Genomic DNA, 27,671 nt, shown 5'->3' on the forward strand with positions numbered 1-27,671 from the left:
GTTCTGGTGCCCTCCCGCCCTATGCAAATTCCTGCTCAAGACTCCCTGTCTCTCAGCCTGCCTTTCTCAGAGGCCTTCATTACAGAGCCCTTGAAATCACCAGCTGAAATGCAGAAGGCTTAGGCGAGAGTCCAGGTGAAAAAGAAAATTCAACTCATGGAAAGTAAAATGACATAAAATTAAAGCTTGCCTTCACAGTCTTTGAACATAGCATTCAATCCACTGTGGGTCACTTATTTCATTGGTTCAAATGGATTTGAAAAGACGTGGCTTCATTTCAGCCTCTGCCCATCGTATCCGTTCATGCAACGAATGTTTCCAGACCTCTAAAATCTCAAGCTCTACAATTGTTCCTGTCCCATCATGGTTAACCCTGAGATTTATCAACTCATAAAGTCAGCACCAAACACACAGAGAATACATTATAAGTGCATATACTTAAATGCTCAAATAAGTATGTATATCCTGAAAAACAACACTCCAAATTCTGACCCTACTAAGCAAGTGATTGTGGAAGGAATATCAGCTTTGAAATATGGATGTGTAAAGCATAGCATTGCAATGTAGGTATTAAAATTTTAAAAATGAGAATTCTCACTGAAATACAGTAGTCTATATGCATGTGTAGGTTACACTCATTACTTCATAACCATATTCTACACATATCAGAAAGAAAGGAGAATTATTGATGAACACATATCTCTCAGGTCACATTTATGAGATTAAAAGTTGCACTTAGAACTTTGAAAAGAACACTCAGACTTAAAGCAATTAAATCCTTAAAATGTTAACTTATAAATAGCACATCTAAGTCCTTATTCACAGATTAAGATACTGATGCTATTTCTACCCATGGAGAAACCTCCTTGAAAGTCCTGAACAAAATATCCACCTTGACACGATGTCTCTTCCCGATCCAAGGACCAAGTCCACAGCCCAGTGAGGAACCACCTGGAGTCTGAATTCCTCCTTTTGGTAAACTGTGGCCAGATAAACAATTTTCAAAAAACCTCTTAGCTGCTGGAAGGTCCATTTCTGAACCTTGTGCAGACGTGTCTTTCTATCCAACGGACTCAGTGCCCTACCCTGACACTTATGGAGTGCAGGACGAAAGCAGCTCAAAGTGATGAGGCCAGGGCAATGAGTTGAATCGTGCCTCCAAAATGCATATGTTGAAACCCTAACCCCTAGGTCCTCAGAATATGTCCTTCTTTGAAAATAGGGTCATTGCAGGTATAATTAGTTGAAACGAGGTGACTCTGGTGTAGGGTGGGCACCCAGTCTAGCATGACTGTTGTCTTTATAAAAAGGGACCTCTGAGTGTAGATGCATACACAGAAGGATCACCATGTGAGGATGATCACCATGTGAGGAGCACCATGTGTGGTGCTCCTCAAGCCCAGGAGCACCACAGGGGCCGCAGCCACTGGAGCAGGGGCAGTCTCCGGCTGACTCCCTCTCAGTCTTGGAACCCAGCCCCAGACACGCCTCAGACTTCCAGCCTCCAGACAGTGATGTGGAGGCCACGAAGGGAAAGCATAACAAACCATGAACAAGGACACAGGAAACTCACAGGGATCCCCAGGGTGAATGCTTTGCTGGTCTTCTTGGCTCTGTTCATCAAAACTGGATGCCACACACCCAGGGTCACCGATGAGGAGACAGAGAACATCCCCAAGGAGCTCCCCAGCACACCATCCTCTGGCTTCTGTCTGCTTCTGGGTCTTGACCTTTCACCATCACTTGAACTGCCTCCCGGACCACAGCGTGACTCAACACAGAAAACAGCGGGGAAAGGACTGACACACCAGCAGGCACAGCACCAGTCCCAGCACAGAAGGGGCATCATGGCCCTGCATGGACCTGTGGCTCAGCACAGTGACTCCCCAGGCAGGAGTGGGTAAACAAGTGCGGGCTCTCGCTGAGAAGGTGCTGCAGGTTCACACTTTCAGAACTGCCTGTAACAGGTTATTTTATTGATGGAGGATGCATATGCTACATCCAATCCTGTTGTCATTTTCATTCTGGAAGCCACTGCTCAGAGACCCGGGCAGTTGTGCCCGACGGGAAGCCTGGATTCCTCCAGCCAGAAAGATTCGCCACTTGGCAAGAGCAGCACTTCAAGGAAAGTCCCTGCCCTGGTTCTGGAGCCCACCACCCACTGGCCCTTGAAGAGAGGGAGAGAGTGAAGGAGAGTGGAGGAAGGAGAGAAGGAGCGAGGGAGACAGTAAAGGAGAGAAGGGGGCGGAGAGGGAGAGAAGGAGAGAGGGAGAGACGGAGAGGGAGAGAGAGGAAGAGAGGGAGAGGGAGTTCATCTAAGTCATGACACTCTCTGAGCCCATTTCCTCATCTGCTGGACTGGGATAATAATCCTTCCTTAACACACCTTGTTGTTATAAGAAATAAATAAAATAATGGATGTGAAATTGCTTTTTGGGTCGCCACGATAGTTGGGAATATATGTAGGCAGTAATTTTCAAACAAACATTGCCCTAACTTATAACAAGCTCTGACCGAGCACTTCATATGTGCCAGGTGATGGGCACAAAAGAGGGACAAGACAGATGGACCATCTCTGTGCTCAAGGAGCTTCGACTAGAGGCTACTCACCGAGGGAAACCACAAAACAAACAAAAAGCAAGCAAACAAACCAAACACATGCACATCAGACAAGTGCTGCAGGGAGCTAGGAATAGGAAAGGGAGATGCCACACTCTAGCCAGGGCAGGGAGAGTCTTGCTGGAAAATAGAGTGTCCTGGGAGGGCCACACTGAAGGGACATTTGAGCAAAACTTCAAGGAGTTGAGGGAGTGAATAGTGTGAGAATCCCCAGAGAATGCAGCTCGTCACGATCTTCTCACGTGGACACCGGGATCTGATGAATCCGGGATAAAACGGGTTGATCACTAGTTCCACTTTCTGCAGGTGACAGTGCTTTCACCAGGACCCTCTCATTTGTGCATTCGGATCTTCCGGTTCTCAAGACTGAAGTCACTTTTACCAAGTGACTTTGAATTAGTCAGCTTGAAATGGCATAAAGTTCTCATCTTTCGTGGCCATAAGGGTTCTTATTTTAAACATTAACTCTTGGAAGAGTCTAAAAAGAAACATCATAACCAAAAGTGCCACTGTGAGGTTATTGGAAAAATATTATTCTGTGAAGGACTTGGCTGGGTTGTGACACGATGTCTTAGTTTTTTTCATAGAAGCATGGGGGGAAATAGTTTTCTAATTCCTTAAATGGAAAATCCTTCCCCAGAGAGGATGGCTTTCAATCATTAAAAAACACACACAACAAATATGTATTCTATTCATAATATGTGCAGTCTCACAATGAGATACTGTGAATAAAAGAAAAATAGGACCTGCCCTTTTAAAGTGGTTACAAACCAGTTGTAGGTCTTAATTTTTAGTGGCCACAGAATTCTTTGTCTATTGGCTTTTTCGAGACATAAAGCAAGCGTTTCAGTGGGTTTGCTGAGGAAATAAGACACAGGAGACTGGTTTGTTTCTCTGCATACTGATATGTTTGCCCTCTCAGCAAAGGGAGTCTATTTTTCTTTAAGACTCCGGTTTCCTTTCTGGTGCAATTGGAATTACTTCTGTTGAAACCATTTTCAAAACAGTTAAATAACTTTAAAGAAAAGGATTTATGTAGGCCCGCTCTGGTCTCCTAATATATGACTTGTGCCACTGGCTCATACCCGTTACATTTCCTCTGAGATTGGAGGGGGAAAAAAAATGACCACTGCGTACGATTTCCTGCCTCAAGGGCCACACGAGGAACTTAAGCAAGTGGAGGAAGTTAATGACCTGCCAGTCCAAGGGCCTGATTTCCAAACAATGGCATCTTTTAGACACACTGTTTTATTTCACTCTCACACTCTGTCATCCCCCGTGGCTGCATGCATGCCCCTGGTTGGATAAATCTTGGGTGACCACTGTCCTCCTGCCCCAAGCTTTCCTGGAGGTCTAAGAACAAATGACCACATAGGCAGCAGGCACACACGACACTCAGCACAAGGCCTGACTTGGCAGGAGTTCCAGGGGCTGGCTCCCTCTATGAATCTGTGAATCAGATGAAGCCTGTGTAGATGACTTTACTATGCCATGGTCCTCTGAGTTGCTCTGATGGACTTAGTATTTCCAAGGGAGAACAGGGAACTTTGGCATTAGTCAGCAGTGTGGTACAATATCAAAATCCTTTTGTGTCTGGGCATGCCCCCCATTGTGGAAACTCTGTGTTGGGGATGTGCTGGACCCAGCTTTCCTCTATTGACACTCAAAGGGAGACTCTCTACTGCTGTTCCTCTAGTGATCAGGCCATACGCGGGATCTGGACTCAGAGGCTGCTGCTAGTTGTTCAGGTTTTGCTTTGGGTCCCTCAGAGGCAAAGCTGGGCTCTCTCAGCCTCTGGCCTCCTCCAAGCCGGTTCCTTCTGCCTCCTGCTGATTCTGCAAGGACCAGATTTCCTTTCCATAAATCCCACCAGAGGAGGTGTCGGCACCAGATGTCCTTCCGGAAAGTCCCGCTGGAGCTGGTGCTGGCCGCTTGCAGAACCCTGGCGACACAAGGCAGCCCTCTGTGCAGAGCGGGGCTTGTGCTTTACAAGGCCACTGGGCTCTGGCTCCCGGCCCTCCCAGGGCTTGCAAAACCTTGGGGTAAGAGGCTGCGCTCCCTCCTGCCAGAGCCCTGCTGCTGTGCTCCCGACTTCCTGAGAGGGCCATGGCATCCCAGCTGCCTCCTGGGGGGAGCACTGAGGCTGGGTCTGGTGGAGAACAGACGCAGGGAGCAGAAGGGCTACCCACTCCATCCTCCTCGACCCACTGCTGCCCAGAGGTGGAGGCATGGAGCAATGACTGTGTGATTTTGAACTGGACAGACCAGAAACTGTAGGCACCATTACTGCCCACCCCAACACGAGACATGGTTTCTGCCGAGGGCACCATAACACACCAATTCTAACTTGAACAGTGAGTGTTTGGGATGAAAAATAGGCTGTAGCCTGTGGAGTGAACCTAACCAGCTTCTGGGAAGGAAAGGGAGGCAGGAATGGCAGTTCTAAGTCAAGCCTCCTATGGTGCTGCTGCCAGAAACAGACTCAGAAAGGGTTTTGGTTTGCTGCTGTTTTTTGTTTCAAGACAAGGTCTCTCTCTGTCTCCCACACTGGAGAACAATGGTGTGATCACAGCTCACTGCAACCTCGAACTCCTGGGTTCAAGCGATCCTCCCACCGCAGTCTCCTAAGTAGCTTGGACTACAGGCACATCACCACACCTGGCTAGATTTTCTTTTATTTTTTTGTAAAGACAGGGTCTTGCTATGTTGCCTAGGTCCAGGCTAGTCTTTAACTCCTGACTGCAAGTGATCCTCTTGCTTTGGCCTCCTAAGTAACTGGGACTAGAGGTACAAGTACCTGGCTTATTTTTTAAAAAAACTGTTTTAGAGACATTTGTCTTGAATCCTCCTCTGCCATTTTTTTTTTTTTTTTGGGTGTTGTGTCTCAACTCTGTCACCCAGGCTGGAGTGCCATGGCATGATCACAACTTACTACAGTCTCTACCTCCTGGGGTCAGGCGATCCATCGGCCACAGCCTCCTGAGTAGCTAAGACTATAGGCATGCACCACCACCCCTGGTTACTGCTTTGGGTTTTTGCAGAGGCAAGGTCTCATTATATTTCCCAGACTGGTCTTGAACTCCTGGGCTCAAGTGGTCCTCCTGCCTCAGCCTCCTAAGTAGCTGGGACTAAAGGTGTGAGTGCCTGGCTCTTTTTTTTTTTTTTTGAGTTGGAGTTGGAGTCTCGCTCTTGTCACCCAGGCTGGAGGGCAGTGGCATGCTCTCAGCCACTGCAGCCTCAGCCTGCTGGGCTCAAGCAATCCTTTTGCCTCAGCCTTCCATGTAGCTGAAACTACAGGCATGTGTCACTATGCCCGGCTAATTTTTTTGATTTTTTATTGTAGAGATGAAGTCCCACCAAGTTGCCCGGGCTGGTCTTGAACTCACATGGGCTCAGGCGATCCTCTCACCTTGGCCTACCAAAATGCTGGGATAACAGGTGTGAACCACCATGCCCGGCCTGCCTGGCTCATTTTTAAAAAACTGTTCTAGAGTCAGCGTCTCACTGTGTTGTCCAGGCTGGTCTTGGGCTCCCAGTCTCACATGATCTTCCTGCCTCGATCTTTCCTGCCCTTTGTGAAGCAGCTCCAGTGACTCCAACACATGTTCCAAAGCAGATCTGCTTCTCGCTCGACGATAACACATGTGAGGCCTCGTGAAATGAGGTTTAGGCATCTCCCTCAACAATCAGGTACAAGGTCCCTCAAAGAACTGCTCCTGTTAGTGTCATCAGTTTCAAGAGCTGAGGCTAGCAATATCAAAACAGGAGTTTTTAATAATGAACTACATCATGTAGGGCCTTGAATGGTAGAATAGGTTTGAACTTCTTCCAAGAGCATCTTACTTTTAATAAACATAAATTACACTTAGTCAATAAATACTATTATTTTAAAAGAAATTTTAAAAGACAAGACACTGGCAGTGATAAACGTGGCTTTTGAAACCACGTGGACCCCGTCTCTGGCCAGCCCTCTGCACACATTCTGGTAGTGCTATCTGTGGACGGTCTGGCTTCATGAACAGTATTGCTTCCAATGTGCCTTGAAGCAAAACCGGAGGTTGTGAAGGCAAAAGGGACAAGTTCTGACTTTTTTTTTTGAAGAACAGGGAGGCAACATGGGCTGAGAAAAGTGTGACTGATGGAAACTGGGGGCCAGTTGGAAGGTAGGTGGAGTAGGGCCATAGTCCTGGTTGGAAGGTGGCCTAGAGTCAAGGTCCTGGTTGGAAGGTGGCCTAGAGTCATAATCCTGGTTGTCCAGGCTGGTCTCTGGCTCCCGGGCACTAGCAGACTAGGGCCGTAGTCCCAGTTGGAAGATGGGTTAGGGTAGTAATCCTGGTTAGAAGGTGGGCTAGGGGCATAGTCCTGATTGGAAAATAGGCTAGGGTCATGGTTCTGGTTGGAAGGTGGGCTAGGTCCATAGTCCCAGTTAGAAAGTGGGCTAGGGCCATGGTACTGGTTGGAAGGTGGGCTAGAGCCATAATCCTTGTTGGAAGGTGGCCTAGGGTCATGGTCCTGGTTGGAAGGTGGGCGAGGGTCATGGTCCTGGTTGGAAGGTGGCCTAGGACCATGGTCTTAATTGGAAGGTGGCCTAGGATCATGGTCCCGGTCACAAGATGGGCTAGGTCATTGTACATTTGCAAGGTTTGGGAGCTAGAGACACAGTCCAAGCAACTTTCCATAGGAACCTGACCTTGGTGGGGTCCATTGCCAGCAGGCGCAGCGAACTGGCCTGTGAATTTAGACCTGTAATGTGCAGATTGTGAGGCGTTCCGTTCAGGGCTCACTTAAGTCACCCTATCTTTGGACAAGCTCCAGGGAGAGCCTGCCAACTTTGCCAGGGTCTGGAGAGAAGCACCCTCCCCATCCGTACTGTAGTAGCCAAGAAAAAGTATCATGAGCACCGCCGACTGCTTACACAAGCTGAGGTGAGCGCCTCTGTGCTCTCAAAACACGCGAGAAAGACACATTTTGTGGGATTTTCAGTAAGCACTTTGTTAAATATACTACATGCTAATATTTAAAAAGCCTTCAGTTTCTGAGCTAGAAAAATCTGGCCAGAGTAAAGAAAACATACATTTCTCATTGCACAGAGCGCTCCTGTTAACACGCTAGGCCACATCAGTTCCCTTCTGAGGTTCTAACATGACAGTCCTTGGAAAGTTGACTTCCCAACAGAATGTCACCCAGGGCACTGCACATGAGGGGAAATGAAAGAAAATATTTACAATGCAAGGGAGGCCAGAGAATGGCACTTTCCAAGCAGCTGCTTTTGAAACCTGTGACGCCCTGATAACTCATATGTGTATGGGGTTGAGGGGACATGGGTCAGTCAGCTTGCAGGGGGAAGACAGACGTGAGGACAGAATGACCTTCCTAGAGACATCCAGGTAGGAGCTTGTGGACACTGTTAATGTTTGATGTCTGGGGACAGGAAGACCCAACTGATCTGTGTTCTTATAATTCTCCTCCTTTTCCTTTTCATTTTTACTTATTTGAGTCGGGATCTTACTCTGTTGCCTAGGCTAGAGAGCAGTGGTGTGAATCTGGCCCACCATAGCCTTGACTTCCTGGGCTCAGGTGATCCTTCCACCTCAGCCTCCGAGTAGTTGGGACTAAAGCACACGTCATCACCTTGGCTAATTTTTTGACTTTTTGCAGAGATGAGGTCTTGCTATGTTGCCCAGGCTGGTCTCAAACTCCTGAGCTCAGGTGATCCTTCCTCCTCAGCCTCTGAATAGTTGGGACTACAGGTGTGTGCCACCAGACCTGACTAATTTTTTGGTTTTTTTGTAGAGATGATGTCTTGCTATGTTGCTCAGGCTGGTCTCAAACTCCTGGGCTCAAGTAATCCTCCTATCTTGCCTCCCTAAGTACTGGGGCTATAGGTGTGAGCCAGCATGCATGGCCCTTAAAAACTTTCAGTGGGTCCCTAGTTCCTAGATGAGCTCGGCATTGAAGGCCCACGGCCATCTGACCCTAATTAACTCTCCAGTATTGCTCAGAGCAGAGCAGCCCTAGACTCAACTGTGCAGAAAATAGGCCATGTTTGTTGTCAGAACCTGTCACCTAATCTTCCCTGTCTTCCGTATTTTATATTTTCCAGGACCTGTCCCCTAAGATTCCTCAGACGGGCATGGATCTCCACCATGGAGCAGAAGAGCTGGGTCAGGCTTACTCACGCTGATGGACTCAGTAACAGTGACCTAAGTAGATTAATCGATTATGGCAAATTGCAGTTTGATGGGACCTGGCAGGGGGAGGAGCAGAGCCACCCATGGCAGGTCTCTCCTCTGCATGGTCACAAGCAGGGCCCTGGGGTAGGGTAGGTCCCCACAGCCCAGTGCACAACTCCCAAAGCATCATTGCCATCATGCTCTGTGTGGAACAGGCCTCTGTGGTTGTATAGGACACCGTCTCTATGGCTATCCTTGGCAGCCGCATTTGTGTACACACACACATGCACACACACACAAATTTAAAACACTTGAAAATGCAACACTTGGCTACATGGAAAAGGAGCAAGGACTCCTCTTTTGGGGGGGCTTAAATCCCTTTTTCTGCTTCTGGACAATCCATACCCTAATCTTTGCTTTCTTGATTGTCTTCCTAATGTGAAAATCTGCAGTTCTTCTTGGTGAGAACTTGCTTGTCAAGGAGAACACTGGCATCACAGGGACAGAGACGTCATGATATTTAACTGACGGCAATGACTGCAGCTATGTGGCAAAGAAAGGTAGACCTTAAGGTCTCCAGATATGGAAATGACTACTGTGCTGCGTTCACTAGTGAAAAATGAGTAAAATAACCAGAAACTATTTAGAAACATTCTTTTCCTTGTAAAGAAATGGTTCCTAAAGAGAAAGTAGTACCTCCATCCCTGAGAATTGTCAACTCTATGTTTTTTTCTTTTTGAATCAGGGTCTCACTCTGCTGCCCAGGCTGGAGTGCAATAGCATGCTTAGGGTTCATCATAGCTTCTATCTCCTGGGCTCAGGGGATTCTCCTTCCTCAACTTCCTGAGTATCTTGGACTACAGATATGCACCACCATGCCTGGCTAGTTTTTTGATTTTTTGTAGAGATAAGATCTCACTATGTTTCCCAGTCTGGTCTGGAACGCCCAAGTTCAAGAGATCCTCCTGCCTCAGCCACCCAAATTGTTGGCATTACAGGCATGAGCCACTATTCCTGGCCAACTCTGACCATTAAAGTCAGCAGCAGTCACACCAATCACTGCACACTTGGACATTCCCCCATCGCATGATCTCTAGAGTGTGTTTCAACTAATAGGATAAATCCTCCTGCTTCTCTCGCTATGTGCCCTTCTCTTGCACACCCTTCACTTCTCCAGTTTCTACCTCCGTCTCTTTGGTTAAGGCTGCCATGGCCTCTACGCACCACTCAGTTGGTGTTCCCACCTCCAGCCTCTCTCCACGCCTACTTGTGCTGCAAACAACCCCATCGGGTCAACCTTCCTGAAACAGAGCCTGTTCATGTCGGCTTCCCATTAGAACCCTTGAGAGTTTTCACAACATACAATATAAGGGCTGAGCTCCGTGGTCTGGTCTCAGGGCCTCTGAGGCCTGGTCCTAATATGTGCTTCCTGCATGCATTTCCTCTGCAGACCTCACCCCGTGTGTGTGTACACACACACACACACACACACACACACACACAAACACACACACACAGGCATGCACACACACAGTCATATGTACACACGCACACAAGCACGCATATACACATACACACATACACATAGGCGTACCCCAGTTCACCTGCACTCACGCTGTGTTTGCTGCTCAGAGCTCCATATTCCATCTGTCCTTTGGTTCATGCTTTCCCCTCAGCCAGATTCTCCCTCCCTTTCTTTAACAAAATATGAGTCCTTATTATGTGTGACAGGCGATACCACAGTGAACAAAATAGGCAGAAGCCCCTGCCCTCAAGGGTCGGTTTTCCAGTGGGGAGTGATTGACACACAAGATGAAATCAGGTAAGTGTGCAGCAGGTGAGGAGCTGCGTGTGCTCAGATAGGGCAGAGTGGGCACAGAGCGGGAGGGGCGGGTCACAGGGTCACACAGGGATAGAAGAGGACCTTACGGAAAGTTGGTATTTGGAAAGGATGTGGGGAGGGAGGAAGAGTCCTGTAGACACTGGGGAGACCACCCTGGGCACCAAGTGGGGGCTCATCTGGAGCATCTTGGGCCACCCACACCTCCCTACCTTCCCACGTGTGAGTCAGATATGTTTAGACCTAGTCCTGGGGACCCCCAGTTCCTGCCTCTCCTGCTCGACTGTGCTGGAAGGGGTCTCTCCTTCATTTAACCCTCAGCCACCTCAGCCTCTTGCAGTTGCTTCTTCATACAATCAGAGAACTGTTATATTGGAGATGACAGCCCTTCTCACAACACATACTTCACCTATTCTGCATCAACAAGTGAAAAACGCCTCTGCAGACTGATGAGTTTTCTTCTCCACCAGCTTCTGTATTTCTTGGGCTCAGAGTTCCCCAGTTATTCATGTCTGTATACCACAATATGGGCATCATTGACACGCCCATATGATAATATACACTTGTCACAGAGTCAAAATAAACATTTTTTTGACTCTTTTTTAGTAGTCTCTTATTTCCCCTATAGTTCTAAAAGGGACATTTTCTCAGTGGCTCCCCGTGCTCCACAGAGCTGCTCTCTCAACTTCAAAGTTGTCCTTCCCTGGATCCCTAAGCTCCACCATCATCGATGGTACCTCTCGTCCACGCTCTCACTGGCCGTGAGGGCCACGGTGCTTTCTTGTTTGTTTCTGTCCTCATCCCTGGTGGTCACTAAGTACCTACTGACCACCCACTGTGTACTCAGATCCCTAGGAAAAATGGCAGCCATCGATGGAATCACAGAGCCAGGGTTTGCAGGACAGCTTCACAACCATCATCCTATTTATTCCTCATGAGATCCCACTGGGGCAGAATCCAGAGCTGTCCCTACACACGAGGAAACTGGGGCTTAAACAGGGAGGATGGTCAACTAAGGTCAACAAGCCCGAGGAAGCCACTGAGCCAAGATGTAAATCCATGTTTCCCAACTCCCAGGCCCCTTCCATGTACAGCTCAGTGTCACCAAACGAGATAGAGAGAGAAGGGGAACGGTTGTTGACATTCATAGCTTTGGCCACTCAGAAGCCACCAAACCACCACCTGGAACAGCAGTCTCTTTGTTCTTTGGAGGAGACATCCGCTCACTATCTGCCACAGAATCTCTTGTTGAGACTCAGAAGAAGACTCTGTGTGGAAGGCAATGGTGAACGACACTGTTTTCCTTTGCACTCGCAGTAAAGTGACCATAACATCTATCATACATTAGGGGCACTGCTGGGAGAGAATGGGGTGCAATGAACAATTGGGCTGCAATGGTAGGTGTGAGTATAGGCTGTCTGAGGACACCAAGATCTGTGTCACCCTATCTGGCACCCTGAGATCATCCTATTCTCAGAAAAGTGGCCTCCCTCTCCTTTGAGCTGGGCGACTGTCCTGGGAAGTTCCAACTGTCTTATCCCCTGCCTCAGGGAAGTAGAATCCTCTTTTCTGTTACACTGGGTGCTGTCCTGGCTAAACCTGGATGCATGGGAACCCTGACCATTGGGAGAGTGCACTCCTTTCCTGCACTGGAGGGGATGTTGTACCAATGTGGAACTAATACTTCCCTGACTTGCCACGTGGAGTTCAAAAAAGAAGTAACAGATAAAGCAGGGCCGAGAGATGGAGAAAGATCACAACTCGAAATTGAGCTGCAGCCAAGGCTGGCACACCCTGGAGCTGAGGACCCAGATACTTATGGAAAAAAACAACACACTTTCTTTTGGCTTACGCAATTTGGGGTCAGCTTCTGGGTCACTTGTAATCAAAATGTACTAATGTCAAAACCTAATAACCACCAAGCACCTGCTTTGTAGTTCTCCACAGCACCTCTGTCAGCCCACACCCCACCCTGCAGGGCACACACTGCCAAGTGCAAGTCCTGGCTCTACAACTGAGAGGGAGCCACGGGTGACGTAACTCCTGGGCCTCAGTTCCCTCAGCTGTTGATGACAGAATCGCCCTCCATGGACAATGGTGATATTTTAGTTACTTTATACCTTTAAAGGACATTTTATTATGATTCATGACAAAACTGAGGCTCAAAGAGGTTAAGTAAGTTACTCAAAGTCAGACAGCTGCTGCATGACAAAGATTTTGGAGCCCAAGCTTCTGAGGCTCCGATGTCCATTCTGTTCCCACTGAGCCCACATGTTGGTCTGTGAAGGGTGGAGGCGTCTCCGTGGGTCTAGAGGTGGCTGTGAGCATGTCCCGTGAGAGGAAAGAGTCGTGGAAACAAGGCTGCAGTTATGTCCCAGGAGACGGGTCCTAGACTCCCTCTCACTCCCTGCCTCATCCAGGCTCAGCTTGGCCAGCAGTCTGCCTTAAGGGCCCCATGTTTGCATCCACTGTAGGGCAGATCCCCTGGAAGCGTGTGTCTCCTTCATGCAAGACACATACACGGGCTGGCCCTCTTCTATCCCTTGGCACGTGGCTGACCCTCCTGTTGACTGCCTCAGTGCCAATCATGCTGGTTTCTGGGGCATTTCCTGATGGTGCCAAGGGCCTCACAGTCCTTGTTCTTGGCATTTCCTCTACCTAGAGCACTCTTTATCCAAATGACCACATGTCTGTCTCCAGACATCTTTAGGGTCCCTGTTCAAACATCACATCAGTTGCAGGTCCTTCCCTCTCCCACCCTGCACAAAAGAGCAGTGCACCATAGCCCACTCTACCCTGGCCACATTTAGCTCTGTCCTGGCCATGACCTACTCAGCCCTGGTCATGGTCCACTCTGCCCTGGCCATAGCCCTCTCTGTCCTAACACACGGTCCGTTCTACCCTGGCCATGGCCCACTCTGCTCTGGTCATGGCCTACTCTACCCTGCCCACAGCCCATTCTGCTCTGTCCATGGCCCACTCTGCCCTGACCATCGCCCTCTCTGCTCTGACCACAGCTCGCTCTGCCCTGGCACATGGCACTTTTTCTCTCCATCCTGATTTTTATTTTTAGTTTCACAGCACTAGTCACTGTCTGATTTTACACACATATGTATGCATGCATGGCCTGTCTCTCATCCCTGGAAGGGAGTTCCACAGCAGCAGGGACTGTGTCTCCCCTTCGCTGCCTCCAAGGCACCTGGACAAGAACCGGGCATGTAGTAGGTGGTAACACGGATTTGTGGGGTGATGAATGCCTGAACACACAAGAGCACGGTGATGTCCAGGCAACCTCTGCACCCTGAAGCCACTTGCATCTGCCCGGTTCTCCAAGCGGCTGAGCCACTGCAGACCCTGGGATGAAATCAGGAGCCCTCACTGTCCTGGAGTCTCCAACCCACAGGCCTGGGTCCCTGAGATGGATGCTCTGTCTCTGTAGAATTCCTATCCTCCAGAAAATGGAAATGAGCTCTTTGAGGACTGCCTGCTTACTTCTGTTTCAGCACGTCCCTTCCGGTGTCCATGGCCCGGCCCAGAGAAAACGGACATGTGTTCCATCTGGGAATACATCAAAGCTCATCACAGGCCAGTGTGCAGGGCAGACCATGAGCACATGTGTTTGCTTTTATCCTGGCATTAACAACTCTATTCGGGATGAATTTATTTCCCCTGGTTTCAAAGTCAAGTTTTCCCATTGGCTCCAATATGAAGCCCCTTGTCTGTCAGTGTAATCATTTTCTGTTAATTATAAAAGTAGAAGGCCAGCAGTTTGAGAGTCCTAAGGGAAGCATTCGTCTAATCCAAGAAACTGATTTTCCAGTGACTTGGACAAAGGACAGCTCTCAGCTGTGGTCAGATCCGCAGACTTCACAGAACCCCTTGTTGTTCCTTTCTGGTCAGTCTGGACAGACATGGTCCTCTCTTCCACTTTCCAAGCTGTCAAACCACTAGTTTGGTCAAAAGAATCGCATCTTCAGGGAATCGGCTGAGCAGCACATCCCCAGAGACGCCATAACACCCTCCCGACATCCTCCAGACAGATGAGCAGCCTCAGTGGCGCTGGGAGGAACGTCCCTTCCAAGGCTCAGTGTGCATGTGGGAATGGAACTGTGGCAGTAGAAATAATGCCCGCTATTATCCTGTGGGGATGAAGGCAGCCCAGCGGGCAGAGCACGCAGCCGCAGACTTCCCGCCTGCTGTCCGAGACTTCATTTTCAGGCTGGTGTCCTCATGCCGCCTCTGCCCCGTTCATGACAGCTATTCTCTTCTCGGCAATCGAGCCCATGTTCTTCAGAGCCTGGTGTATGCAAGGCTGGGCCAGGGCTATGGGGGCCACATAGGTGAGCCAAGAAAGAAGTCTGAACTTGGAGTGTGGTCTTTAGGCAGGGGAATGACAACTGTATGTGGGTATCTCCTTATGAAGAGAGAGCACCAGGGAATTTGGCAGGGGTGAGGCCAGAGGCTGGCAGGGAGAGTGGGGCAGAGAAAGGAGCGGATGTGGGTCTGGAGGAGTCTGATTTGGGTTGCGTTTAGAGGAATAGGGAGTCTAGCTTTAAGGATGAAGAGAGGTGAATACAGAGCATCATTTCAGGAGGCTGTCATTCTGGGTCCCCCATGCTTGAGCCTGGCTATAGGGGCAAGATGGGTAGGATGGGTGGAGGAAATGACACAGCCAGCTACGTCCTCTACATAAGACGTCCTGGGTTCCTGCCATGCCCCACGCTTCTCTCTCTTTTTCTTTTTTTTTCTTTTTTTGAGTTTAGATTCTCACAATGTCACCCAGTCTGGAGTGCAGTAGCACAACCACGTGACTGTGGTCTTCCAGTGATCCTCCACCTCAGCCTCCTAAATAGCTGGGATTAGAGGCATGCACACGACCACCCCCAGCTATTTGTTTTACTTTTATTTTTGTAGAGATGAGATCTCACTATGTTGCCTATGCTGGTCTTGAACTCCTGGGCTCAAGTGATCCTCTTGCCTCCGCCTCCCAAAGTGCTGCGATTACAGGTGTGAGCCACCATGCTTAGCCCACACTTCTCTCTTAAAAAGACACCTAACACTGGAATTAAATTAGTACTGACTCTGTCCGAGTGCCCAACTCTCAGCCCAACATCTGGCCCCAAAAGGGGCGGCTTGCTTGTGTGTCCACCCAACCTGGGAACACTGTGACGAAGGGAGCAAAGTCAGGGGAGAATGAGCTCATGTCCAAGGGTGAGGGAGGAAACACTCCATGAGGAGGGGAGGGGAGAGGAGAAGGCTGGGTGACAGAGAACCTGGAGGCTGGGTTATGGCCTCAGGCTCTGATGGAGGCTGGGTAATAGAGAGCCTGGAGACTGGGCTATGGTCTTGAGGGCTGATGAAGGCTTGACAATGGCCTCAAGTTCTGACGGAGCCTGGGTGATGAAGAGCTTGGAGGCTGGGCTGTGGCTTTGGGTTCCGATGGAGATTGGGTGACAGAGAGCCTGGAGGCTGGGCTATGGCCTCAAATTCTGATGGAGGCTGAGATTGGAGGCTGGGCTGTGGCCTCGGGTTCTGATGGAGGCTGGGTGACAAGGGCTTGGAGGCTGGGCTGCAGCTATGAGCTCTGATGGGGGCTGGGCCATGGCCCGAGTTCTGATGGGGCAAGGAGAGAAGGAGGCAAGTGGTTCACAGCAGGCATGCTCCAACAGCCGTATGCTACATGGCTGCAGCTTCAGCCCAGTGTTTAGATGACTACCAGGAGGGGAACACGCAGAGCCACCGTTGCCATGATGTGGTCTAAGGGGTCTTCCACCACATGTGCCCTCCACCCCCACAGTTCAGCCATAGCTGAGACAGCCCCAAGGCACCAGCATTGACCTTCCGTGATATAGGGAGGCTCCATCTTTGCCCCCTGCATTCCTTATTATCCCTGGCACCTGTACATTGATGCAGAACCATGGAAACACATGGCTGCAAAACCCACAGAGATGGCGACGGCAGTGTGACTGTGATGTCTAAGGGTCCAGTGTGCAACCCACACTGTATGATGCTCAGAAAACTAGATAAAAAACTAGGCAAGCAGGATCATGAGGGGCCTTTCTCCCCTGGCCCCTGCTCCCCTTTCTAATGCCCTTGGGGGGTCTTGTCACCAAATTCATGGACTATAGTCACTATGGAGTTGAAAGACCTCTAAGCTTGCACTGCAGGCAACGACAGAGTTCAGGTTAGAACTCAGACCTGCTGACTCTCTCTCCAGTGCTCTTTCCACTTCCCAGGCTGTGGCAGCGATATCAGAGAAGCCCAACTCTAGTGAGGTTGGAAGCAGAGATGCGTCTAGGCAGAGGATTCCCTGGCGCACTCTCAGCAAGCTCCACCTGTTGAGATGGCTCCTACCTCATTTCTTCAATCTCCTTCTTGAATCCCAAGTTCTACTGTTTGAATGATGTCATCAGGTTACACGATATTCTAGCCAAGCCACTGCAGCCCATCAAACTCTGGCGTCTACAGCCCATGCTTGGCAGAGGGAACTTTGCAAGCACAGCTTTGCACTGTTAACATTCAAAGATCCCGTTTTGGACAGGCTGAGGCCAAATCCCTCTATCAGGTCTGGAGGATGCTGGACAGGGCTTGGCATTGGGATGAAGCCTACTGTGGTCCCACAGGCTCGGCCACCTATGTCCCTCTACAGAAGCATTTCCTGCTCGGCTTTGCAGTGTCCACCACTGGCCTTTTAAGGACACATAAAGCCTTCTGGATCCACATTATCTGCAGCCGAGGGACCAACTGGGTGTGAGGACATTCCATGTGGATGTTCTTGAGGCAGGTGAGATGGCACCCGAGTGTTCTCTGTGCTTAGGAAGATTAGACACAGGAAGGCTGGTGGGCCATCCCTGCCACCCCACCCCACAGCACCAGTTCCCCTCTCCTGTTGAAGTGGTTGTTCTAAACTGAAAACTGGGATATGCCCTCGCTCGGCATTTCCTCATTCAACACATGGGGTGAAGGCCAACTCCCTCGACTGATGAGAATGATCTCCTGTGATCTGACTTTTGCCTGGCCTCTTACCCTTACGCTGTGCCACTCCCCTTGGGGCAGTCTGCATTCCAACCATTCACTCCATAGGAGTCTCCCCAAGGGGGCAGTGTCCTGAAGGATGGGAGGGTGCCACTTTGTGGTCGGCCGCCTGGGCTCGGGGACGCTGACTGCATGACTCTAGGGGTTGCCTCTTCCCTCAGTGACCAACATTTATTGAGCACTTACTAAGGGCTGGCACTGGTCTTCCTAATGATTACCCCTCTTAATTCTTTCAGTAGCACATCAGTAAGTGCTTTTATGAGCCCCATTTGACAGGTAAGGAAACCAAGGCTTAGAAAATTTAAGTGAACCCAAGGACATTCACATAGTTGGTAAAAACCAGAACTGGAATAGAAACCCAGGTTTCTATTCAGATTTCATTATGGAATTCAAATTTTGTCCACCCCACCACACTGGCTTAGCGTCTCTCCCCCAGATCTCCTTCCTGAACAAGCCCTGTTACCCTGAGGAGGGAGAGAGCCTCACACCTTTAAGAGCCTATACTGGTCTGTGTCCTTCCCAGGAAGCCCCACCATCAGCAAGCACTTAATTGCTCCAGGCAAGCCACCTGGCTCCCGACCACTGTCTCCCAATGAGGCTTTGGGCTGTGGTAGCCAAGCCCCAATCCTGACATCTCCAGTCCTGCAAGGTGTCTCCCAGGAGTCTGCAGGGTTGCATCTTCCTCCTCCCTGGGGTGGATGGGCCCCTGTCAAGAGTTGCTTGGGCAAGGCCCAAGGTGTAAGTACTTCCGAGAGTAAATGTTGAGGGCCTGAGTGCATCCGTGAGCAGCAGAGGGGGAAGACCTTGAAGGTGTCGAGTGGCTAAGACCAATAGACATCCCACAGGCACCATCCATGCTGTCTACATCATCTATGTTTCTGGGAGGGGGTGTTAGCTTTAGGTGTGGTGATGTGAAGCAGAAGGGTGGTGGGTGGGAGGAGACAGTCCTGAGATTCACTTTCTAAGTGCCAAGTTTATGAAGATGCCACTGATTCCAGAATTCTCCCATCCAGGCACTAACCAGGCACCATCCTGCTCAGCTTCCGAGATTGGATGAGGTTCGGTGTGTTCAGGATGGTACGACCAGAGACTGATTCCAAAATTGTAAGTCACAACTCACAACATCCTCTGACACACAGAAACCTCACAGAAAATGCCAACAAATATGGGTGAATTTCTGGTAGTAATATTTCATGTAAGAATAATCATAGTCTTATTTCATAGGAAAAGCATTCCACAATCATTAGTTCATTATATTGCCTCTAGTGCAAATCGAGATGATCTTTTCAAAGCGAAAGACTGTCAGTAACTTGAAACCAGGGTTTCCTGATTATTCAAGAAGCCACTGACCAAGCCAAGGTTTAAATTCAATATTCATCCAGGGCTATACAACGACCAGAGAAAGCAGAATGGTATGTCAAAGCTGTGATTTGGCATCCCATTGGATATACTAAATGACGAACTTGAGTGTCAAGTATGTCTGTTTTTCATTGCATTTTACAGTTCCAAGATCCAATTAAATGAAGAGTCTTCATCTGCATCTCCGGTGCAGATCAAGGGAGATAACAAAGGTAGCTAAATCCAGCCCCTTTCCTGGAGAGCCCAGAGTTTAGTCAGAGAAACCAGCAAATAAGCACTTCATACTACGTATTGTTATCATTTTATCTTAGAGTTGTGGGGTGCATGTGAGGAGATTTGCTATGTAAATAAATAGTGCAGGTGAGGTCTGGGTTTCTAGCAAGACATCTCTCCCACTGGTAGTGGATCTGGTGTCCCATGGGTGGTTGTGTGTTTCTTGTCCCCCCTCTCACCCTTTTCCCAGTGTCCAGCAACAGTTGTTCCCCTCTTTGGACCTGTGTACCCAATGCCTAGGGCCCACTTATGAGTGAGAACATACAGTATGCGGTTCTTTGTTTCTGTGAGAGTTCACTTAGAATGATGGTCTTCGGTTGCATCCATGCTGCTGCAGAGGACATGACTTCCTTCTTTATGACTGTGTCATATTCCATCATGCATGTGCACCACATTTTCTTAATCCACTCTACTTTTGATGGGTATCTTGGTTGGTTCCATGTATTTGCTACTGTGAATAGTGCTGCAGTAAACATGAGTATGCAGGTGTCTTTTTGGTAGAGTGAGGTATGTGCCTCTGGGTATATTCCCAGAAGTGGGATTGCTGGATCATATGGTGGCTCAAGTTTTAGTCAGTGCTATGTATTATATACTTAGCAACTCAACATGCATGTGCCGTGTAGACACTGGCTGCTGTGGGCTGAGTGCACTGCTGGGCGATCAGGTACCCAGGTTGGAACAGAACGAGATTAAGGATATCCTGTGATGCTTGTCAGATGCAGTCCAGGAAGCCTCACCTGTGTGTTGAGAATCACTTTTCAGTACAGCCTCTGCATTCTCATCACATATCTTAGCTAGAGCATAGGCCCTCCAAGCTTGGTCAAGCATCCTAAATAACTCCACGTCACTCTCAGCAGCAGATACCCACCCATTCTTCCCACTCTGGTTGAAGATCCCTGGGATAGAGATGGTCATGTAAACGGGCAGCTGGATTCACAGGAAAGAGCACCTGGTGTCAACATCCTCAACACCTTAAGAGAGAACAAGAAAGCAGCCACAGGCCATGTTTGCAGTCGTGTTGAATAATTATAAATTTATGTCGCCTTTTCCTGAATCAAGCTTTTGTTCCTTTCACATAAGCTGGCCTCGTCTGAAATTCTTAGGTGAGCTGGTTCATGTATTTCCAAAGGTGAACATTTTCATATGTCCTTGTTTCTCAACACTCTGGTGAAGGGAGAGTTTCTTTTAAAAAAGAAATACTGTTAATCTGTCACAAATTGATTTTTAAAAGTTAATCTTTCAGATGGACAAATGACAAATGGTATTTTTTATGGTGTATAGCACATCTTGATATCCATGTATGTGTGGAATGATTAGTTCAAGCTAATCAACAGAGCCGACACTGCACATATGTACCACCACCAGCACAATGGCCTGGAAATCATACCATGCGGACCTTTGTGGACATTTCTAAACACTTCCTCTCAATTTCTCTGCTTACTCCATTATAGATTGGTCACTGTGTGTGGACAGGAACTGATTTGAAGAGCCCATGTTGCAAAAGACATGCTCAAAGGTGACAGAAAGAGTGGCCAACCATGCATCTTTAACAGGAAGATGACTGGTAGAAGGTTAGAATGTTAGACACGGAAATGTGCTACGGCCTTGGCACTCAGCTCCTATGGTCCACACCCTTTGCATGCCTGATCGATGGAAAGATGTCAAGTGGCCGAGACCAGGAGCTATCGCACAGGTACCATCCACACCAGTGCTGTGCAGTTTCACACTGCTGTGACTTCCAGTTAATGGTACTGCTTATGGCAAGTTTCTGTGATGATGGGAATATACTCTGTGCTGTCCAGTGCAGTCATGTGAGTCACGTGTGTCTACTGGACACTTGCAATGCTGTTAGTGTTAATTGAGGAACTGGATTTGAAATTGTATATTTTTTTTGTTTGTTTACTTGTTTGTTTTTTAGTCAGAATCACTCTGTTGCCCAGGATGTAGTGCAGTGGTACCATCCCGGCTCACCACTGCCTCAACCTCGCTCAAGTGATCATTCTGTCTTGGCCTCCTAAAGTGCTGGAATTACAGGTGTGACCCACTTTGCCTGGCTAATTTTTTTTAATCTTTTTGTAGAGACACAGTCCAGCTATGTTGCCCAGTGGTCTCAAGTGATTCTCTCACCTTGGCTTCCCAAAGTGCCGGGATTACAGGTGTAAGCCACCATGCCTGGCCTAAAATTGTATTTGAATTGAAGTGTCTTAAATGTACGACTAGTGACTCTCATACTGGATGGTGCAGATTTAACTAATTGAGAGAATAGCAGAAAGATTTTTAAGTAACCATAATTTCTGAAAGAGGTGGCATGGAAAATATTAAAAAGTGGAATTGCCTATTCTAGAAGGAGCATGCTTTTGAATCCAAAAGCCCTCTGTGCTTTTCTCCATGGCCTGCTGGGCCCTTCTAGGCCTCAACATCCTGCTGCTCTTGCCCCTTGGAACTCATGCTGTCTTCTGGCATTCACAGGGTGGTAACAGAGCAATGAGTGCTGACCCCAGAACCAGGGAACCCCTTTTCTCCATAACAGTCCTGGTTAATGAGATCTCTGTTGCTCTCAAGACAGTCCCGGCCATCTGGCCAAAGTGTTGAGCCAAGGTGTTTGGGCCTGCATAGAATTAAGTCACAAGTAAAGCACTTATTTCTGACAGCAGATTTATACTAGGCCACTCTCAGCAGGAACGAGGCGTTAGAGACCCCAGCCGCAGGCTTTCCATAAACTCTGCCTTGATTTAGTGGCTCCAATGAGCGGCAAGAATGGCCGACTGCAGAGGTAATCCTATCGTCTCTTCTCTAAGCAGCCCTGTTCTAGCTCCTCGGCGTCCGCACGCAGCTCACACGAATTCAAATCATCTGTGTTTAAAGTTAAACTCAGTGATTGACAGTTCTTTATAGTCTCAGTCCACACTGAAGATTATTCTAGATATCTATCAGTTATTACTACAAACGCAGTATGACATTCAATACTTACAGTGAAAATTGTTTTTAACAGTGTAATGTCTGATCTGTTTTGAAAGCGATTTTAAAATAAAGAACTAACCATAACCAGGTGGCGAAAACCCAAACATGTTTCTTTTTCTTCTCCTTTTCTTCCTTCCTTCCTTCTTTCTTTCTCCCTCTCTCTTTTTTAAATTTGGAAAAGCAAATAAGGGGAGAAAGCGAAACGTTAAAAAACTGTTCCACTCACACAAAAAGGACAATTTTTTGGTTCTGTAGCATATGTTTCTTTTTTTAAAAAAAAGACACTTAAAGCTAAAAAAGGATGCTTACAGTCATTAAAATGTGGAGCATTTTATTCCTAAAAGATAGTAGAGTCACTTGCAAAAACTGCTGATACCTAAACAATTACAAAAATATGTTCTAAAGTGCAAAGGGACATTTGTCTGTTTTGTTCTCTGTGATATCCTTAGGGCTAGAACAGCCAGGTACATCAGAGACACATAGCAAATGTTTGCTGAATGAATGATGGGTTGCTGTGATTCCTCACCATGGGGAACAAAGGCCACTCGCTATTTTGATGCACACAAGCCTGCTCCAGAGACTCCCAGAGTCTTGTTGCCTGACTGGGCTGGGCTCTGCCAGACAAGCAGACCCCAGTGGTGGAGAACTCAGTTCTTCTCTGAAGTACACTCCGGACTCAGCGCACATGGGAATGAGTCCAGACACAGAGGAAGAAGAGACAGAGGGTAGCACGATGCATCAAAGGACAGGGGAGGGACGGGGCAAGGGGCAGAACAGTGGAGCATGTGGAAGCCGCATTCTGGTAGCACCCATACATTTCATGCCTGTGTTTGCACAAAAAGGTCTCACCTGCTACAGAAATAACACAGTGTCCCTTTAAAACAGATGGTGCACAGGGGGGTGGCAGGAAAACCCTGCAGGGCCCATGCCCCCTGGGCTCGAGGTCAAGGAGTGGGAAGAAACTCTATGGGTTTTGTGAGTGACGTGGGAACACAGGGGACATATGGGGACCAGCTCTCACACCTGCATCTCAGTCCTGATGGCCTCGCTTGGTGCCGAGTCCCAGTGGCATTTTCAAGACTTCTGTAATTACTAGTTGTCACTCTCTGTCTTTAGTGAAGGAAGTCGCCAGGGGCGGGGGTTGGGGGGCATAAGCTAACCACTCCCTCATGTCAGACGGAATGGATGCACAGAGAGTGTCATGTCTGAGGGTGAGGATGGTGACTCTGCTATGAGGCCATGGGGGCTGGGCCTTAAAACAGACCAAAGAAGAAAGAGGGAGGGGTACCAAGAGGGAGAGAAGGGGACCATTGAAGGAAGAAGAAGAAAGGGGTGCTGGAAGAGAGACTTTCACACTTTGCCATAGGCCCATTTGGTGAAGCTTAGAGTGCACACTTCAGAGCCAAGCAGACTATCGACGACTTATCTGAGAACAAGAGCCTTCCCTATCTACCGATTTGGTCTCCTCTTCCATCTGCAAATAGCAAAACAGGACAGCTGCCAAAGGAGACAGAAAGGAACTCAGTCCACAAGGTCTGGAGGACCCCAGAGAGACACATGGAAAGCAGGAGACTAGAGGGTCTCTAGGTGGGAGGCAGGGTCCAACGTCCATGGCTAGAGGGTCCCTTCCCAGGCACGGCACTTGGCTGCATCAGCTCCACAGCACCTGGAAAATCTCCCCCCAAAAGAGGTGGGGTGCCATCGTGTCATGGAGATGGGCCTTCTCATGTGTCAACTGGAGGCATTTGAAAAGCAGACAAGGCACACGTTTCAATGGTGCCATGAGAGAAGACACATGAGCTGCTATCTCTAACAGCAAGCACTTGCTCAGATCGGGACACTGAATGTCGCAGGTTCTCACATATGAGTGGGAGCTAAGCTAAGGGTCTGCAAAGGCAGAGAGATGGAATTATGGATACTGGAGATGGGGGGGCAGGAAGCAGGAAGAGGGACAAAAAAATCACCATTGGGGGCAACATGCCCAGGTGGGGCAGTGGGCACACTTAAAACCCAGACTTTTCAGCCATTACGCAGTACATCCACATAACCAAAAATCATTTGTGCCCCTCTAAGCCACTGAGTTAAAGAAAAAACATTAAAAGAATCAATTTCTATTTTTACAAAAATATTATATTGGCGGTATTGTTTAGAGCTGTAACAGACAGCTTTTGGCAATAAAGGAAAGAAACTAAAAAAAAAAAAAAAAAAACTCTTCTCAGACACGCTTTAAAAAGCCAAATGCAGAGAAGACTGTCCCAGGTTGGTCCCGCTGGGTTGCTCCCATGTCACCACAACTGTGAAGACATATGTGCCACCACGCCTGGCCTGAGGCACAACCCAGCCCTTGCCCACACTGCCCAGGACCACAGAGACCTGAAAGCCTCTGTGAAGAGGAAGGCCAGGAGTGTATTAAGAACGAGACGGAGTGAAGCCATCTTTTCTCCACCATAGATTTGGGGGCGGGCAGAGGGAGGGAGCTGGAGCCTTGCCTAAGAAATGTCAAATATGCTGCTTAGGAAGAAAATCAATTTCAATTATATCACACAACTCCTGGAACTGGGGCTGTCCACGGACCAGAGAAGAGTGATAGCAGTAAAGAGATATTTATGAAAACGCTAAAAGGTATAATCACAGTCACCAAAATACGCTTGTCTATTTTATCCAACCCTGTTCCGTCTGGACTCAGACCATTTTATTTTGAAGTGTTAGAAGGCTAGTCTTGGGAGAGAGAGAATGAAGAAGACAGAGTGATACCTCCCAAAAGGCCGTGAGTTTTCCACACACTCCGAAGTCGAAGGGACTCACAGCCTTACTGTGTCGATCCCATGGATAACTGGTGTTTGGGGTCTCTGTTGCTGGGTATTTCATCAGCTGGCTTTTGTGGGTGTTTCTCAGCCAGTTGTGGTCGTGACTCTCACTGCCATCTGATTTGGCTAGAGTTACGTTTCCAGCTGACCGCAGCCTGTGTCTCCCTCCTGCTCCTGCTTCCTGGCCTCCTTGTGACCCATCCACTCTCTGGCCAGGACTCTGAGTTAAGTTTTGCCATATCCCGCCATGAGAGTTGCAGATGTCAAAATGAGACAGTGAGAAAAGAAACTGAGGCTCCTCCTTCCTTCCTGGCAACAGAAGCTGCTTGATGCAGGACTCAATGGCACGTGGTGAAAAGAAAATGCTACAAATGCTTCTTGCTGATTGTCCCACATGAAAGTTCATTCTGGGTCAAAAGAAGAAGATGTGGACGGATCAGTGCAAATCTGTGAACGTTCCTGGAAAAAGCTAGCATGGAAAGGAACAAAACCAAATTCCAAACAAACCAAATGGAACTAAAGTGAAAAAAATCCTTCAAAACATGCCCAGAAAAGGAGGAGTGACCTCTCCACACTGCACCATGACAAAGTGATCACACATGATCTTGTATAAGTAGAGATGTCTCACTGGGTCCTTATGGTCTTTTTCTCTTCTTTTTTCTTTCTTTCTTTCTTCTTTTTTTTTTTTGGAGTTGTCGTCTCACTCTTTCACCCAGGCTGGAGTGTAGTGTTATGATCATGACCATCACTGCTCATGGCAGCCTCGACCTCCTAGACACAGCCTCCTGAGTAGCTGGGACTACAGGTGTGCACTACCACGGCCAGCTAAATTTTTTGATTTTTTTCTTTTTTTTGTAGAGCTGAGGTCTCACTCTGTCACCCAGGCTGGAGTGCAGTGTCGTGATCACTACGATCACGGCTTACAACAGCCTAGACTTCCTGGGTTCAGCCTCCCGAGTAGCTGGGACTACAGGCATGCACGACCACGCCTGGCTAATTTTTTTTATTTTTTGTAGAGATGAGGTCTCACTATGTTGTCCAGGCTGGAGTGCAGTATCATGATCACAAAGATCACAGCTCACAGCAGCCTCCAACTCCTGGACTCAGCATCCCAAGTAGCTGGGACTACAGGTGTGTGTTACCATGCCCAGCTACATTTTTTGATTTTTTTTTTTTTTTTTGTAGAGATGAAGTCTCACTTTGTCACCTAGGCTGGAGTGCAGTGTCATGATTATGACAATCGTGGCTCACGGCAGCCTCAACCTCCTGGACTCAGCATCCCAAGTAACTGGTACTAAAGGTATCACCACTAAGCCTGGCTAATTTTTTTTTTTTAAGAAATGAGTCTCACTATGTTGCACAGTCTGATCTAGAACTCCTAGGCTCAAGTGATCCTCATGCCGCAGCCTCCTAAAAGTTCTTATGTTTTCTAAGTAACTGTCTTTTCTAATTCTTCTATGGGATACTTTTTTTCTATAAAAGAAAAACATTTACTTAGGAAGGAAAAAGGAAAGAACTCAAGGTGAATTCACCTAAAAATCAAAAGTTTCTAACATGCCAGTTAAAGCATTTGGTGGATAAGATTACTGCAAGAAAGGAAAGAGTGATTAATGGCAGACATCTGACCCTCTGGACTTCACTATTCATGTCCACTAGGGCTATGATGGTTGGGATTTTTACAGAAGAAGAAGTATTTAAAACAGTGAAAGAAATATATTCCCATCTCTTAGATCTACCTGTTAATTATAGTTCCTGGCAGTCAGATGTAATAGGAACAGGACCCTTGGAAACCCTTACTGGTATGTACTCCATGCTGGAGAACTTTCATCTCAGTGTTCAAAGGAAATCTAGCTGGGCCCAAGGATCGCAGGACTTACTTTTCCCTTTCCAACACTGTCAAGAATTTTTCTTGCAGGAAAGCAATTCCTCATTAAAGTCGGCTACTCTGGAGTCAGGCTTACGCTAATGGCTGCTGAGGGCCAGACATCAAAATGTGCCATAAATCAGCTTTGCCCAAAGACAGCCTTTCCAGAAAGTGAATTATTCATCACTTCCTCCCGTTCCTGACCAATCCTCCCCAGGGCAGCAATGGGCAGCGCAGTGTCCAAGGATTTGTGCCCTTACATGGTTGAGCATGTTAACTCCACAACGAATTTGTATGTACAGAACCAGATCCTGGGCGGGATCCCCAGAAGCAACTTCTGGACCAAACACACCCATAACACATGCTCTTAGCAAAGCCTCTTCAGCGTGGCCCCCCTCTCCCTGTGCTCCCCTCAAGCTGGAGTTTGCACAAACTTCCCCTTTCCTTTTTCTAAAGGGGAAGTCTTTTCCAACTCTCATCATCTTCATTGTCAGCCCCTCCTGCCTGCCACATGCTCTCCCATACAGAGCACAGCTGCAGAGACATGAAGACGCGGGACCTGGGAGGACCTAACCTGGAGATGTATGAGAGCAGACTGCGTCCTCAGCCCATGAGCCTGACAGTGATCTTGGACAACTGAACAGCGCCAAAACCCACCTCCTGGAAAGGAGTGACCAAGGGCTACTTCTTTTGCTCCTCCATTCCCAATCCACACCCCCAGCACACCCCTGTATCCCACA

At 48.2% G+C, this 27,671-nt stretch overlaps 1 protein-coding gene across 6 annotated transcripts in view; it reads right to left on the reverse strand.

Annotated features, from left to right (window-relative positions):
- Positions 1-27,671, reverse strand: part of DYNC1I1 (dynein cytoplasmic 1 intermediate chain 1) — a 293,645-nt gene that overhangs the window by 128,734 nt on the left and 137,240 nt on the right. The gene's annotated exons all lie outside the window — the stretch shown is intronic.

The sequence above is a fragment of the Carlito syrichta genome, unplaced genomic scaffold, assembly GCF_000164805.1.
Source record: "Carlito syrichta isolate Samal-C Ts95f unplaced genomic scaffold, Tarsius_syrichta-2.0.1 Scaffold316198, whole genome shotgun sequence".
In the NCBI taxonomy this organism is placed as follows: Eukaryota; Metazoa; Chordata; class Mammalia; order Primates; family Tarsiidae; genus Carlito; species Carlito syrichta.